This window comes from Globicephala melas, chromosome 1 (genome assembly GCF_963455315.2).
Source record: "Globicephala melas chromosome 1, mGloMel1.2, whole genome shotgun sequence".
Lineage (NCBI taxonomy): Eukaryota > Metazoa > Chordata > Mammalia > Artiodactyla > Delphinidae > Globicephala > Globicephala melas.
Window position 1 is genome coordinate 174,999,319 of NC_083314.1, and position 15,638 is coordinate 175,014,956.

Consider the following 15,638-nt stretch of genomic DNA (forward strand, 5'->3'; position numbering starts at 1 on the left):
AAAGAATACCAAAGACAAACAGATCTTAAAGGTATCCAGAAAGAAGAAAAGTCAGGTCACCTATAAAAGAATAATAATTATCAATAGATTGAAAGTAGGCTTCACAACAGCAGTAATGAAATCCAGAAGAGAGTTGAGTAATATCTTCAAAGTATCTTGAAAACATAACTATTAACGTAGACTTGTGTACATAGAAAATTATATTTTAATAAAAACATTTTCAGATGAAGAAAAACTGATGTTTTAAAACCAACACACTTTCACTAAAACAACTTCTAAAGACATTCTTTAAGAAGAAGATACCTAATGTCAGAATCATCTGGATTCAATACAAATGGTGAACAAATAACATGGTAAATATTTTGGTAAATCTAAAAAATATTGTCTGTATAAAAAAAAGTTTATAAAAATATCAAAATTGTGAGATTAAAAAAAAGAGCAGAATGTAAACTGGGAGAGGTACTGAGAGTTAAAGTGGTATGAGGTCTTCAACTGAAGAGAGAATTAAGATAGTGTTGAATTCTAGAAATGTAAAAGTATTCACCAAAAGAATAGAAATGGAGTTTATAAATTTCTGTACATGGAGAAAATGCAATAATTTTTTAAAAGAATGGATAATTCCATTCAAAACGGCGATTACAGAGAAAAAGGCAACATAGAAAAAAATAGACAACCAAAAACTAAAAAGCAAATGGTAAAAGCAAACTAAAATATATAAATGATCAAAATAAATATAAATAATGTTACTAGTTAAAAGAGAGTTTGGGACTAGATAAAGAAATAAAATCCAGCTCCATGCTATTTATAAGACATGAACCTAAAATGCAAGGATCCAGGAAAGATGAAGTTTTAAAAAAAAAAGGAAAAAAGATACATTAAGCCAATATTAGTCAGGAGAAAGCTGGGATGGATATATTAATATCAGACAAAATTAATTTTTAGGCAAAAACCACACTATTAGCATATAATTTACATTAGGAAGAAATACTGTAAAATACCTAGGATAAACCTAACAAAAGATGTGTAAGGTTTTTATGGAGAAAAATGATCGAACCTCATTGAAATCCATTAGAGAAGACCCAAATTAGAAGAAAGAAATACCATGAACATGGTTAGGAAGGCCTAATGTCATCATGGTATGAATTCTCTCCAAATAGATTCATATGGTCAGAGAAATTCCAGGGTTTTACTTGAACTTGACAAGTTGATTCCAAGGTTTACTTGGAAAACCAAGGGGCTAAGATAGTCAAAGTACCTTGTAAGAAAAAGAAGCAAAAGGTGAGGGACTTGCTCTACCACGTATGACTTACTGTAAGGTCATGGATTGCATTGTAATGGCTTAGGTAAAGAAAATGACAGATGCAACTTAAGAGAGATTCTCCTTGATCTATGACAGAGGTGGTCTTGCAAATAACTGGAGAAAGTGAAGATTGTGTAATAAATAGTGCTGGGACAATTGCTTATCCATATGGAAAATGAATACATTGAATAAATAATTAAATTGATCCCATCCTCACATCATATACTAAAGACTTAAGAAAGACAGAATTTTGCATCTTTTTTTAAAAAAAATAGCTCATTTTCTAGAGAAGTTTTAGGTTCACAGCAAAATTGAGAGGAAGTTACAGAGATTTCCATATATCTCCTGCCCCAACTGCTGTATAGCCTCCCCTATTATCAACCTCTTCCCCCAGAGTGGTACATTCATTAGAATTGATGACCCTACATTGACACATAATTATCACCCAAAGTCCACAGTCTACATTAGGGTTCCCTCTTGGTGTTTTACATTCTGTGGATTTGGACAAATGTGTAATGACATATATCCACCATTATAGTACCATATCAAGTAGTTTCACTGCCATAAAAATCCTCTGTGCTGCATCTAAAGATGAGTTGGCTATATCTATGCACAGTTTCTGGTCTCTATTCTATTCCATGTTTCATTTGTCTATTCCTTTGCTAATACCACATTGTTTTGATTACTGTAGCTTTACAGTTAAGTCTTTTTCTAAAAATAATTTTTATTTGGGTATAGTTGATTTACTTTACAGTAAGTCTTGAAGTCAGGTAGTGTCGGTCCTCCAACTTTGTTCTTCTTCAATATTCTGTTGGCTATTCTGGGGCTTTTTGTTTGTTTTGTTTTGTTTTCTTTGTGTCTCCATATAAACTTTAGAATCAGTTTGTTGATATCCACAAAATAACTTGATGGGATTTTGATTGGGATTGCCCTGAATCTACAATCAAGTTGGGAAGAACTGACAATATTGAGTTTTCCTACCCGTGAGCATGAAATAGCTCTCCATTTTTTTACTTCTTCTTTAATATCTTTCATCAGCGTTTTGAAGTTTCTCTTGTACAGACTTTATACATATTTTGTTAGATTTATACCTAAGTATTTAATTTGGGAGGGGTCAAATGTAAATGGCATTGTGTTTTTAATTTCAAATTCCATTTGTTCATTGTTGGTATACAGGAAAGCAATTGACTGTGTCCTGCAACATTGCTATAGTTGCTTATTAGTTCCAGAAGTTTTTTTGTCAGTTCTTTGAGTTTTTCTACATAGATCATCATGTCATAGGTGAACAAAAAAAGTTTATTTCTTCTCAGTAGGTATCCCTTTTATTTCCTTTTCTAGTCTTAACCATTAGCTAGGACTTTCCATATTGTGTTGAAAAACAGTGGGGAGAGGGAACACATTTGCCTTGTTCTTGACTTTAGTGGAAAAGTTCAAGCTTCTCACCATTAAGTGTGATATGAGCTGTAAGTCTTTTGTAGATATTCTTTTTTTTTTTTTTTTTTTTTTTGTGGTACACGGGCCTCTCACTGCTGTGGCCTCTCCCGTTGCGGAGCACAGGCTCCGGACACGCAGGCTCAGCGGCCATGGCTCACGGGCCCAGCCGCTCTGCAGCATGTGGGATCTTCCCGGACCGGGGCACGAACCCGTGTCCCCTGCATCGGCAGGAGGACTCTCAACCACTGCGCCACCAGGGAAGCCCTTGTAGATATTCTTTATCAAGTTGAAGAAGATCTCCTCTATGCTTAGTTTACTGAGACTTTTTATCATGAATGAGCATTTGTATCTTTCAAAAGTTGTTGGAGACATCTTAATGCCCGCAATTAAATAAGACACAAAATCCATAAACAAGAAAGAAAAGATTGATAAATTCAACTAGATGAAAATAAATAACTTCTGTTCATCAAAAGACTCTCTACAGTGAAAAGCATAATCTGAGAAGAAGATATTCACAGCATAAAACCTACAAAGCCTTGGCATCCGTAATATTTAAAGAGCTTAGGCTACTCCACATGAAAAAGACAAACAACTCAGTAGAAAAAAAAAGCCCAGGGCAAAAGATGCAAACAGGCCTTCACAGAAATTGAAACCCAAGTGGATGATAAACATCTAAAGAGGAGCTCCACCTCACTAATAAGTAAGGAAATGAAATATTAAAGCCTTGAGACAGGGTTTTCCACCTATTTGATTGGTAAAAAACATCGTAGACTATATGGTTCAACGGCAACTTTAACACACCGCTCATGGGAGTGTCAAGTTAAGCACTTTGTAAAAGAACTTGCTGTTATCTTGTAAAGTCAAACATTAGCCCACCCCAAACCCAGCAATTCCACTCTTGGAGAATCTTTTGCACACGTACACCAGGAGACACGTTCAAGGATGTTCAGAGCAGCCCTTTCTGTGACAGTGAATGACCCACAGTGAAATCCTCACAGACAGAAGGGCTGATAAATTGGGGCAGATTCAAACCATAGTGGAAACAACTGAGAGAGGCGGCCCTCACTCCACAATGTCACAAGACGTGGATTTTATGATTACACTTTTCATTTTTGTTTTTGTAATAAAGTTCTTTGTCTCCATATCAAAAGCTGTAGGTATCCCTTATAGAGAATTAGGGAAATACGGGAAAAGTACGTGGCGGGCAGGCTTCTGAGATGTCTCCAATGATCCCCACCTCTGGTGTTCATGCCCTTGTGTAACTCCCTGCCCCTGAGTGTAGGAAGTCTCCCCAGAGACTTCCTTTCAACCAATGGAAAATGGCAAAAGTGATGGGCTGTTACAAAAGACCTCTTCCCCCACCTCTTTCTCTCTCCTCTCTCTCTCTCTCTCTCTCTCTCTCACCTTTGCTCACCTTGATGAAGCCAGCTGCCATGCTGTGAGCTATGGAGAGGCCCACGTGGCAGGGAACTGGGGGAGGCTTCCTGCCAGCCACGTGAAGGGAACTGAGGCTCTCAGTCCACAAGCCCATGAGGAGCACAATTCTCCATATGACTGAGCTTGGACGCAGGGCTGCCCTGGTCAAGCCTCAAGGTGACTTTAGTCCCGCTGACACCTTCATTGCAGCCTTTGAGCCCCCAGGGCAGAGGGCCCAACTAAGCCACACTGGATCCTGACCCACAGAAACTGTGAGATCATAAACGCTATTGTTTTGAGCCAGCATGTTTTGGGGCAACTTGTTACATGGTGATAGATAGCCAATACAGGATCAGTCCTTGAAAAAGACACCATTCCACTTCTGCTAAACTCTAACAGCAGGCGTCCCTGTGTGCTCCCTGGTGCAGGCACTGGCTTTCCTACCTGCCCCCAACTGCTCCCAGCACAATAGTGGCCGGGTAGCAGGATGGCTGGGTCGTCGTCCCTGGGAGGCACTGACTGTCTGGGTCGGGGAGACAGCCAGGGTCAATGTGGAGGAAGTATACAAACTATGCCTGCCACCACATTGAATAGCCCAGGGGCCAGTCTGTCTACACCAGCTGGCTATGGCACGTGCCTGTGGATGTGGTGTCTGCAGCCGGCTGGGGCTCTTTGTGATCAGACACTTGCCTGCAGACTAGCAGGGACGCAGGGGCTCAGCTGCCCATGGGAAACCTCTCCCAGGCCAGCCCGGTAACAGCAGGCAGCCTCAAAGGGCTGGAGAGTGGCGATGGGCTTGGGCCACTTCTGACAGGCTGTGTGACCTTGGCCTAGGCACTGACCCTCTCTGGTCTCAGTTTCTTTCTCTGTAAAATGGGAATAATGTTTACTCCGATGATGCTTTCTACGATGTTGTGCAGACTGAAGGGCCCATGTGTGGTGCTCGCCCCTCTTCAGTAGCTAGGTAATGATATCAGAAATGAAGGGACATGATGGTAACAGTAATAATAAGGAATGCGTGGCCCTTGCTGGAGGACAGTTCACGTCCAAGGGATGGTACAGCAGACCCAGTGCCCCTCTGCTCAAGTGCCTCAGTTGACCCTACGCCTTCCTCGCCCTGGTTTCTCTGCCAAAGCCCGGAGGCTCCTTCTCTGCTCCATGCGCAGCTGTTTGCCTTCAGGCTCACAAAGCCAGGGTGGGAAGCCAGGCGTCCCCAGCCACCCAGGTGCCGTGGCAGGAGGATGGGGATGGGAGAGGGACACGCCATGCGTCTGTTACAACAGGAGAACGAGCAAGCGGCTCAAAGAACAAGGGGGAGACAGAGACTTGGAGACAGAGACAGTGGGGGACAAAGCGGGACACAGGACCTGCCTGCGGGGCGGTTCCCCTCGGCTCGCTCCGCCTGGCATGGCTTCCTCTCCAGAACCGAGAGGAGGGCGTGGACAGATGGGTCTGCCACCTGCTGGGGCTCTACAGCCATCCCATCCTCTCTGCCAGATGGGAAGCCAAGGCTCAGAGAGGTGAGGCCCTGCTGGGAAGTGGCACCACCGGGATTTGATTTAGGATGTTTTCCAGACCCTCTCAGGTCCTAAACAAGGGACTTTCATAAACACACAAGGGTTTTTACTGTGTTGGGGGCTGGGGGACCCGTGTGTGCTATTATAAGATAACCCAGAGCTGAATCTTCTAGTCACTTCCAATAGCCTCCATAGAGGGAGCACCAAGAACTTGAGCCCCAGACAAATGACATCATTCCTTCAGCTCCTGCGTCTAACATTTCCTTACAACGACCACCAGATGGGCAGCGGCGTCTGCAACATTGTCACTTTCAACAACACATGCAATCCTTACGGAAAAGGGGGACCACTCTGCCAGACTCTTGGCATGCGTTGTATAATGTAATCCTCACTGCAACTCAGCAGGGTGGGTGTTAATGTCCCCATTTTACAGATGAGTAAACTGAGGCTCAGAGACACTAACAATCTTGCCCTGCTCCCCACTGTCACACTGAGTGGTTTCCTGTTGAGAAGGAGGCACCAGAGGAAAAGGAGTACCCTAGTGATTGCAGCTCCAGAATGCCCACGGTCCTCCGTGGTTGCCACCTCCTGGAACGCACCCCCCACCCTTTCTGGATCTCTCAAGCCCTCTGGAAGCTCTGGAAGCTCTACCAGCCAGGCAGCAGTGCCTAGCAAGGCCAGACCCACAGCACTGGGAGGCAGCGTGTGCTGGGGAAGCAGGGGGAGTTTGGGGGTCAGAATGTCCTGGGTTCAAATCAAAGGAAGCCCCTTCTTCTCTATTTTTAATTTTTTATTTCCTTGACACATTTCTCAAGGGACTCCAGGCCACTTATAATAAGGAAATATTCAACAAGCAGGTGACTAAAAAGTAGAGAAACATAAAGACATCAAAGCAGGAAAAATCTCGGACCTAAAGGCCACGGGAAAGGACAAACATATCTATGACCATGAGGATCGAACTAGTACCTGTGGTTAAGCTCAGAGTTAGGATCTGAGCTTCCCAGCAGCCCATGCAAGAAGGGAACCAGAGTTAGGCATCTGATTCTCATTACTGGAAGGAAGGCAACATGCCAAATGATTCCTGCCACACACAGACCTTTGTAAAAGGGTGTGGAGGAGTCAGGGTCCTCGACGACCTTGTAGCAGCAAAAACCTGATGAGAGACCGCCTGGGGCAGGGCCTCTGCTTACTCATCTGTAGAATGTGAGGACTGCTTGCTTTTTGGGTTCTCTGAGGACTAGGCCAGCCCCTGGCAGGCCGTAAGCACCCAACCAAAATTCATTTCTTTACTTTCTATTCCCACTCACTCCCCACAGGATTAGTGCCTTACTATAGTTATTGGTTCCTTATTATCTAGCTATTTAATCCTCATGCCTACTTTATATGGGCACAAGTATCCCTATTATGTGTCCAGCTCAGTGGTAGATTCTGGAGATATAGCAGTGAATGAGCAGATGTGGACCCTGCCTTTAGGGAGCTCACAGATCAGCAAAGAAGCCAGGCAAACAGACAATGGCAACCTGACAGGGTAAGTACGATTATAAGGACATAATAATACTTATTATTATAAGTATTATTTTTATTTATTAATTAATACTTATTATTATAAGGGCATAATAATACTTACCCTGGCAGGGTAAGTACGATTATAAGGGCATAATAATAATAATCGGCATATAATAATAATAAGTATAATGGCTTCCATTTTTTAGCCCTTAATCTGAGCTGAGTACTATACATGACAAGAACAGCATGAGAAAGGAAACCTATAGACTCAGCAATGAACCCAGAAACAAAAATATTCTAAGTAAAACGCTTAGCAAACTGCATTCGAAAAGGATACAATATCAGATTATACAATACCAGGTTAAATTAAATGGATCCCAGGAATGCAAGCTTCATCTCAGAAAATCAGTTCAATAGATTAACAGGTCAAAGAAAAAAAATTACGGAATTTTCTCCATAAATCAGAAAATAACAGTTGATAAAACTTCCATTTATGATTTTAAAATAAAAAACTAAGAATAGGGCTTCCCTGGTGGCGCAGTGGTTGAGAATCCGCCTGCCGATGCAGGGGACATGGGTTCGTGCCCCAGTCCGGGAAGATCCCACGTGCCGCAGAGCAGCTAAGCCTGTGAGCCATGGCCGCTGAGCCTGCGCGTCCGGAGCCTGTGCTCCGCAACGGGAGAGGCCACAACAGTGAGAGGCCCACATACCGCAAAAAAAAAAAAAAAAAGAGAGAGAATAAGTAAGTATAATGACTGAGCTGTCCAGGAGCCTCTTCGGTCATGTTACTCACATGAAAACTCCTTTCTGAATGATTCCCTGCCTAGCCCTGCTCAGGTCCCTGCTCGCCCGAGCCCTGGAAACTGCCCAGGACAGCTATAATTTCTGCGATTAAGGTAATTAAGATGTTCCAATTGTTATAATTAACACTGAGATGCTGTTTCTCAAGATGCTGAGACTCATTTAAAGACCCAAGACAAGTTCAAAAAAGAAACTATGGAACTAACTTTACTGCTGGCCTTAAACCCTTCAAAGAAGCTCTGCTTCAGGGAGTTATCAATCGCGCTTCGTTTGCATCCACTGGTTCATGACACACACGTCAGATGAGCACCCACACCGACAGTGCTCACCCTCGGCTTTCCAAGCATGCGTTCCTTTCTAGGAACTCCAAGGGGGACTCCTGCGCCCTGACATCCTGTCAGCAACCATCCCAAATCCTTGCTACCCAACCAGGAGACCCAGGACAGGTGCCCAGAACTGATGGGACGGACTTGGGGGAATAGAGTCCAGCGCCTCTCCCACCCTGAGCCTCATGAAAACGTGCCCAATGTTTGTTTCAGCTTCAGATCGTAAGGGAGTGGCCACTGACACATCGCAGTGGGCAAACGGGAGACACCACTGCCCACCCCCAGTGGGCAACAAGTGCTTACACTTGTGGTCTTAATGAAGGCTTTGCTGTCACCTGACTTCTTATGTGTCCGGCTTCTCTTTTTTTTTTTTTTTGGCTGCATGGGGTCTTAGCTGCCGCACTCGGGATCTTCACCGGGGCACGCAGGATCTTTCACTGCAGTGCGCGGGCTTCTCTCTAGTTGTGGCACGTGGGTTTTCTCTCTCTGGTTGTGGTGCACAGGCTCCAGAGCGCATGGGCTCTGTAGTACGCGGCACGCGTGCTCTCTCGCTGAGGAGCGCGATCTCAGTAGCTGCAACGTGCGGACTTTGTTGCCCTGCGGCATGTGGGATCTTAGTTCCCTGACCAGGGATCGAACCCGTGTCCCCTGCATTGGAAGGCGGATTCTTTACCACTGGACCACCGGGAAAGTCCTTGTCCGGCTTATCTTAAAAAACTATTTATCATCAGAAAAAAGCAGGCAAGATTGTTGGTGGGAATGTAAATTTATACAGCCACTATGGAGAACAGTATGGACGTTTATTAAAAAACTAAAAATAAAACTACCATATGACCCAGCAATCCCACTACAGGGCATATACCCTGAGAAAACCATAATTCAAAAAGACACATGTACCCGAATCTTCATTGCAGCACTATTTACAATAGCCAAGATGTGGAAACAATCCAAATGTCATCAATCGACATATGAATGGATAAAGAAGATGTGGTACATATATACAGTGGAATATTACTCAGCCATAAAAAGGAACGAAATCGGATCATTTGTAGAGACGTGGATGGACCTAGAGACTGTCATACAGAGTGAAGTAAGTCAGAAAGAGAAAAACAAATATCGTATCTTAATGCATATATGTGGAATCTAGAAAAATGGTAGAAATGAACCTATTTTCAGGGCAGGAAGAGAGACGCAGACGTAGGGAATGGACATGTGGACACGGCGGGGGTAAGGAGAGGGTAGGACGGATTGGGAGATTAGGATTGACATATATGCACTACCATGTGTAAAATAGATAGCTAGTGGGAATTTGTTGTATAGCACAAGGAACTCAGCTCAGTGCTCTGTGGTGACCTAGATGGGTGGCATGGGCGGGGGAGTGGGAGGGAGGTCCAAGAGGGAGGGGATATATGTACACACATAGCTGATTCACTTCGTTGTACAGCAGAAACTAACAGAACATTGTAAAACAACTATACTCCAATAAAAAAAGAAAATTTTAAAAAAAGGAAAAAAGCAGGCAAGAGACTCCTTAGGTGGCAGTGCAGAAAAAACGAGGCTTTGGAGCCAAACAAACCTGTCTTTTTAGCTTACTCGGGTAAGTTACTTCAAGTTACTTTCTCCCTGTCACTTAGCTGCAGTTCGCTGAGTGCCAGGCCCTATGCCAATCACCTACCCGGATCTGTCACACTGCTCACAACACCGCCCTGAGATGGGTACTGTCACTATCCCCATTCTACCAATGAGCAAAGTAAAGTTCAGAGAGGTTAAGCAATCAGCCCGAGGTCACACAGCTGGCAGTGGCAAAGCTAGGATGCACACCCTGGCAGCCCGGCCCCGGAGCCCAGGCTCTGAACTGTGCTACAGTCACTGTCACTTATTGCCTGGGTACATAGTATGTGCTCAACAAATATTCACTGGATTAAATGAAAATATGTTTGAGAGTCCACTCCTGTTTCCTTCCTATCTGCAGAGCTCTTCCTCATGAGCAATGGCAGGGACAGTTTCGCAGATAAATCTCAACCTACTTCCGTGTTGGCACACCAATTGCTCCATGGTCACAAATAGGGAAGCAGAAAAGGCAGAAAGAAACACTTCCCAACACGCTTTCATCAGTCCCCAGGCCCTTCCTGAGGCCCTTTGTCAGCTTCCCTTGCAGAAACCCTTGACTCATTAATCTCTCTCCAGGAAACCCTGCTTACAGTGTCTCTTGCTCAGCGAGCGAGACCCAGAACCACAACATGAATGGGCCTGGGATGGGGTGAGGGATCAGAGAGGAACCTACAGGGGTGGGCCTGTGCCGTCTGGCCACCACTGTGAGAAGAAGCCTGGCTCTGCATCCCTAAGGGTAGGACACGAAGTGAATAGAAATGAGACTTGGGCCGAAAACTGAAGGATGAGCCCGGGCAAGCTTCTCGCCATGAACGAGGTTTTGCTCCTTCTCCTCTGGGCTCAGGATGGCTAGGGGTCAACGAGGAATTCCTTCCCCTCTGGGTTCAGGGTGGCTAGGGGTCAATGAGGAATTCCTTCCCCATCGTCTATAACGTGGACCCGACTCTGGAGGTGGCTGCCCAGCCAACGACTACATTTCCCAGAGTCCCCTGCATCCACACGTGGCCACTGAGTTCTCCCTGTTGGACTGTAAACGGAAGTGATGTGGGGCCCTTCCGGCCTGAGGTGGTTCAGATACTGGTGTGCTTTCTCCGCCCTCTCTCTTCTCTTTTCTGGGGGCTCAAGGTCAATGCCCAGAGTGAAGCCAACAGAACCTCCATCAGCCTGGGTCCCTGAGGGACGGTGTGGAGCAGAGCTCCCCCACTCCACCCCAACACGCGTACTTACCATTCAGACCTGAACCACCTTAGACTGTTGGCCTGAGCAGGAGATAAACACAGGCAGTGTCTGACCCATTACTCATTTTATAGTCTATTTGTTAGAGCAGCTGGCCTCCCTGAATGCTTACTTCCTCCCAAACAGCTCCTATCCCTTCTTCCTCCACAGCATCACCATTCTCCCAGTTAATAAAGCTAAACACCTTCTAGGAATGTGTTCTAGAGAGACTCATGGATGTGTACACCAGGACACGTCTCCAAGAACGGTGAGAGCCACATAGTTACAGCAAGTGTAGGAAGAACCCGAGACACTGTGACAGAAAGAGGTATACATGAATCTCATTCACAAAATGGAATACTACACAGCAGTGAAAAGGAACGGATGATGGTGGCCAGCAACACGAACGAATCTCACCAACACAGAGGTGAGTGAAAAAAGCAAGTCACAGGATAACACAACAAATATTGTTCTATGCATATAAATTCTAAAAACAGGCAAAATGCAAGAGTAGGTCGTTCAGATATACTGAGATAGGTGGTAAAATTATAGAGAGAAGCAAAGTCATGATAAACACAAAATTCAGATTAGCGAGACCCCTGGGTGTGGGAGAGGCGTGCGAAGGCTCACCCACAGGACTGCGGAGGGGTTTGGAATGTTCTCTTTCTTAAGGAAATCAGTGCTGAGTACACAGCCTTTTCACTTCCTAATTACCCTTTAAATCATTCAGAAACATCATAAAAACTGTTTTGTACCCTTGATCTACTTCATAAAAAATCAATAAGTAATAAGTCTGGAAACCTGGCAGCTGACCCCACCTCTCCCCATTCCCACCTCCTGTCCATCAGCAAGACTGCTGCTTCCCGTTTTCACACAAATGGAGAGTTGAACAGGGTCACTTCTCTGGCTGAACTAACGTGCAGCCCTCTGACCTGTGTCTTTGCTCCCATCCCATTCCTTACCCCCAAATCTCACACTAGACTGTTCCACGTCTAGAGCAATCTTTAAAACAACGTAGACCAAATCACATCACACCCTGCTTAGAGGGGTCCCCACTGCATCAGAGTGACAGCCAAGCTCATCACTGTGGCCTACCAGACCCCAGAGATGGGGACCTGCCTTCTCTTCTACCATCACCCACGCCACTCTCCTCATTCCCTATCCTCCCCCCCTAGAGGCCTTTGGCCAGGTTTTAGAACATGTCAGGCCAGTCCCCACTCAGGGCTTTGGCACGGTCTCCTCTCTCCACCTGGCTCATTCCCAGCCTTCCAACCCAGTCTGAGATGCCACCTCCTCAGAAGGCCTCCCTGACCTCTTGTTGAAGGTAGATCCCCTGTGGCTCCCAGCCCCATGTCCCATTTATTTCCTTCCTGATCAGAGTATCACTTGGTGCTGGGTCACTGCGGCCTCCATGGAGGAAAAGGCTCCCTGTGGTCTGTACTGTGACAAGGGCTATCTTGTCCTTTATACTCTCTCCAGGACTTCGACCTGGACTTTGATTTCCGAGGGTTGCCACGGTCTTTGGCCCAAAACACAGCTCATTTTTATTTTTTTATAAAAAGCTTTTATACATATACACACCAATGTAATTAAAATAAGTAAATCACATGTGTGGCCAAAACGCACCCTACTTTTAAGCTTTTTTTTTTTTTTTTTTTTTAAGCCATTGCCTGTCTGCTTGGCTTCTTCCTGCTCCGTGCCACACCCATGCTAACATCTGGGGTGGACCGGTCCATGTTTTTTTCCATGATCGTATAATCATCAATCAATACACACACACACATACACACACGGGGGCGGGGGGGGCATGGCTCTGAGGTCACAGTGACCACGCTGACGTCATAATGCACAAACTATTCTGTGTCTTGTCTTTCTTACTCGATACTTTGTGGAAATTTCTCCAAGTCAGTTGGGATACTTCCTACTGGTTCTTGTTAAATGACAGTGTAACAGTCCAAGGTGTGAAATATACCAGAATGTGTTCAAAGACACCCTCTTGATAAACGTTCACTTTGTATCCAGGAGTTTTTGCCGCGATGAATAGGAAAGGGTTGGGGTTCCAACCCAGGTGTGCATCAGAACCATCTGGGAAGCTTTACAATATACAGTTGCCCAGGCCCAGGGATCTGGCCTCGGGAGGCCTGGCTGGAGGGGTTGGGGCCCAGGAATCTGTATTTTTAATGACTCTTCCAGGAAATCTTGTGTGCACTCTGTTTAAGAACCTCTGGCCCAGCAAGAAAATTTGACTGTAGCAGGAACTGTCTGGTTGTTGAAGGTGCCACCACAGCCTGAGTGGCTGCCACAAAAGGGGAACCACGACCGCCTGAAACTGCTGATTCCAGACTGGGGGAGGGGTACCGGGGCAGGGGCGGGGCAGAGATGCTTAGGAGGACAATATGGCAGGGCTCGCTGTTACTCCACGCTGGCCACAAGGCACAAACACCGGGCAGCTCTTCACAACATCCCAACATCCAGACAGGATCTCCAAGGGGGAGGACGACTCTGCTAGGTTTTCATTTTTTTTTGAGGTGGGGTTTTTGTTTTGTTTTGTTTTGTTTTTTGGCCACCCCTGTGGGATCTTAGTTCCCCGGGTAGGGATTGAACCCCGGGCCCTCGGCAGTGAAAGCGCGGAGCCCTAACCACTGGATCGCCAGGGAATTCCCTTTTCTTTCTTTTTTTTATACTGCTAGTTTTTAAGAGCCTTCCAGGTGATTCTAATTTGAGAACCACTGGAGTGGCTGGTTGAGAACCCAGGCTATGGAGGTCCCCTGTCCAGGCTCAGACCTGCCTCCCCCACTTCATAGCTCTGTGACCCGGGCAGTTTCCTTCATTTCTCTGTGCCTCAGTTTCCTTGTCTATATAGTGAGGCTAATAATTGCAACTACCTATTAGCCTGTCATGAAGAGCAAATGAGATGATCCGTGTAAAGTGTCTCTGGTACACGCCCAGCACACAGCTCACACTCACCATCATTCCGCTGTAGGAGGTGTGCATGACACTGACCCTACAGGAAATGACAGTTCCATTGACTCGGTCCAGTCGTCCAGAATTCCTTTCCGGCCACCCTACCCTGGAGCCCCAGCAATCCCACCTGACACTCCCGCCCTCCGGGGCTGCCGGGGAAGGGGCAGGAGTCCACAGGGTTGGGCAACCTCCTGCAGTTACTTATTCCTAATTCTGAATAAAGCATGAGTCAGGCGGGACCAGTGCCGCCCAAGTTGTAAATCTCTACAAGAAAGACAGGCTCTCACCGCTCTCTGGGCAGGAGCCTCCTCCTGGGTCAACCTCATGCAACTGAGCCCAGCAGGATATGACCTGAGAGTTGCCAGGACAGCCTTCCCTTCCCTTCCCTTCCTCCCAAATCTGACCTCTGGGTCTCAAAGGGTCTTTGTCTCCTATTTGAATGCAGAAATCAGGAGTATATATGCAGAGCCATCATCTGGGGATGGTCCAGGGGGTGTTATATAATAACAGTGATCTTTTATCAAGCACTTACTACGTGTCAGGCACTGTGCTACTAGGCACCTCACTTAAACCCCACTCAAGCTCTGTGAGGCAGGCACAATTATCATGCCCATTTTACAGAGGAGGAAACTGAGACTCAGAGAGGTTAAGTGCACAGCTGAGAAGTGTCAGTTCAGCGTCGTGTCATCTGACTCCGAGGCACGTGGCCTTTTCACTGTGCCATATTGCTTTGTCCAGGAACTCTGTTGGGCGGGCAGAGTACCTGGGCATGCTCTACCCTCTCCTGCCCACCCCTGAGTGAGCCCCTGGAGAGGGGGAGTGGAGAGGGACAACATGCTTCAAGATGGGCGTAGTAGGGCTACAGGAAAACAGGCCTCCTCCTCGTCCACTCCCTCCACGCACACCCATCCAGGGCTTTGGGTCCTGCCTGTGCTGCCTGTGCTCCCCTACTTCCAGGCCTTTGCACAGCAGTTCCCAGTGCCCAGAAGCTTGCTCCCCTGCTTACCCGCAGCTCGGTGTCATCCTCCAGTCTCAGCTCAAATGTCACCTCCGTTGAGAGGTGACAGTTATCCTGCTGAAGCAAGTCCCTATCCCCTTTACTCCCTGGCCCTCACTTCCTCCACTTAATGGCACTCAGCTATTTGTGTTTCTTTTCTTGCTACCTCCCTAGATGTAAACTCCTGAGGTTAGAGATTTTTGCCTGGCAAAACCCAGCCCTAGGGCCAGCTTGAGTTTTTATGGGTTTTGCATCTCCGGAGAGAATACAGGGCTTGGAAGGGACAAGCAAAGAGAGCGATTTCCTGGGGCTCTAGAGCAAGCCCGCCGGGGCCTTCATGGGGTGCTCATGGCCTCCCCATGGGCAGGAAGGAGGACGTCGCTGAGGGAGACAGGAGGAGGAGAAGCAGGGAAGGAGAGGGATGAACGATGTAGACGCAGAGACAAGAAATGGTTCCACGCGCTCCTGATGTCCCCCACAGCTGCCCCTGGCTTTCCTGGTGTCCTTATACTGAATCTTCTGCTCTGGCTGAAGCTGGCTTGGGTGGTCTT

The 15,638-nt window shown here is 46.3% G+C and overlaps 1 protein-coding gene across 1 annotated transcript in view; it reads right to left on the reverse strand.

Annotated features, from left to right (window-relative positions):
• The window catches only part of LOC115863736 (protein-arginine deiminase type-3), a 62,935-nt gene that overhangs the window by 19,747 nt on the left and 27,550 nt on the right, over nt 1–15,638 (reverse strand).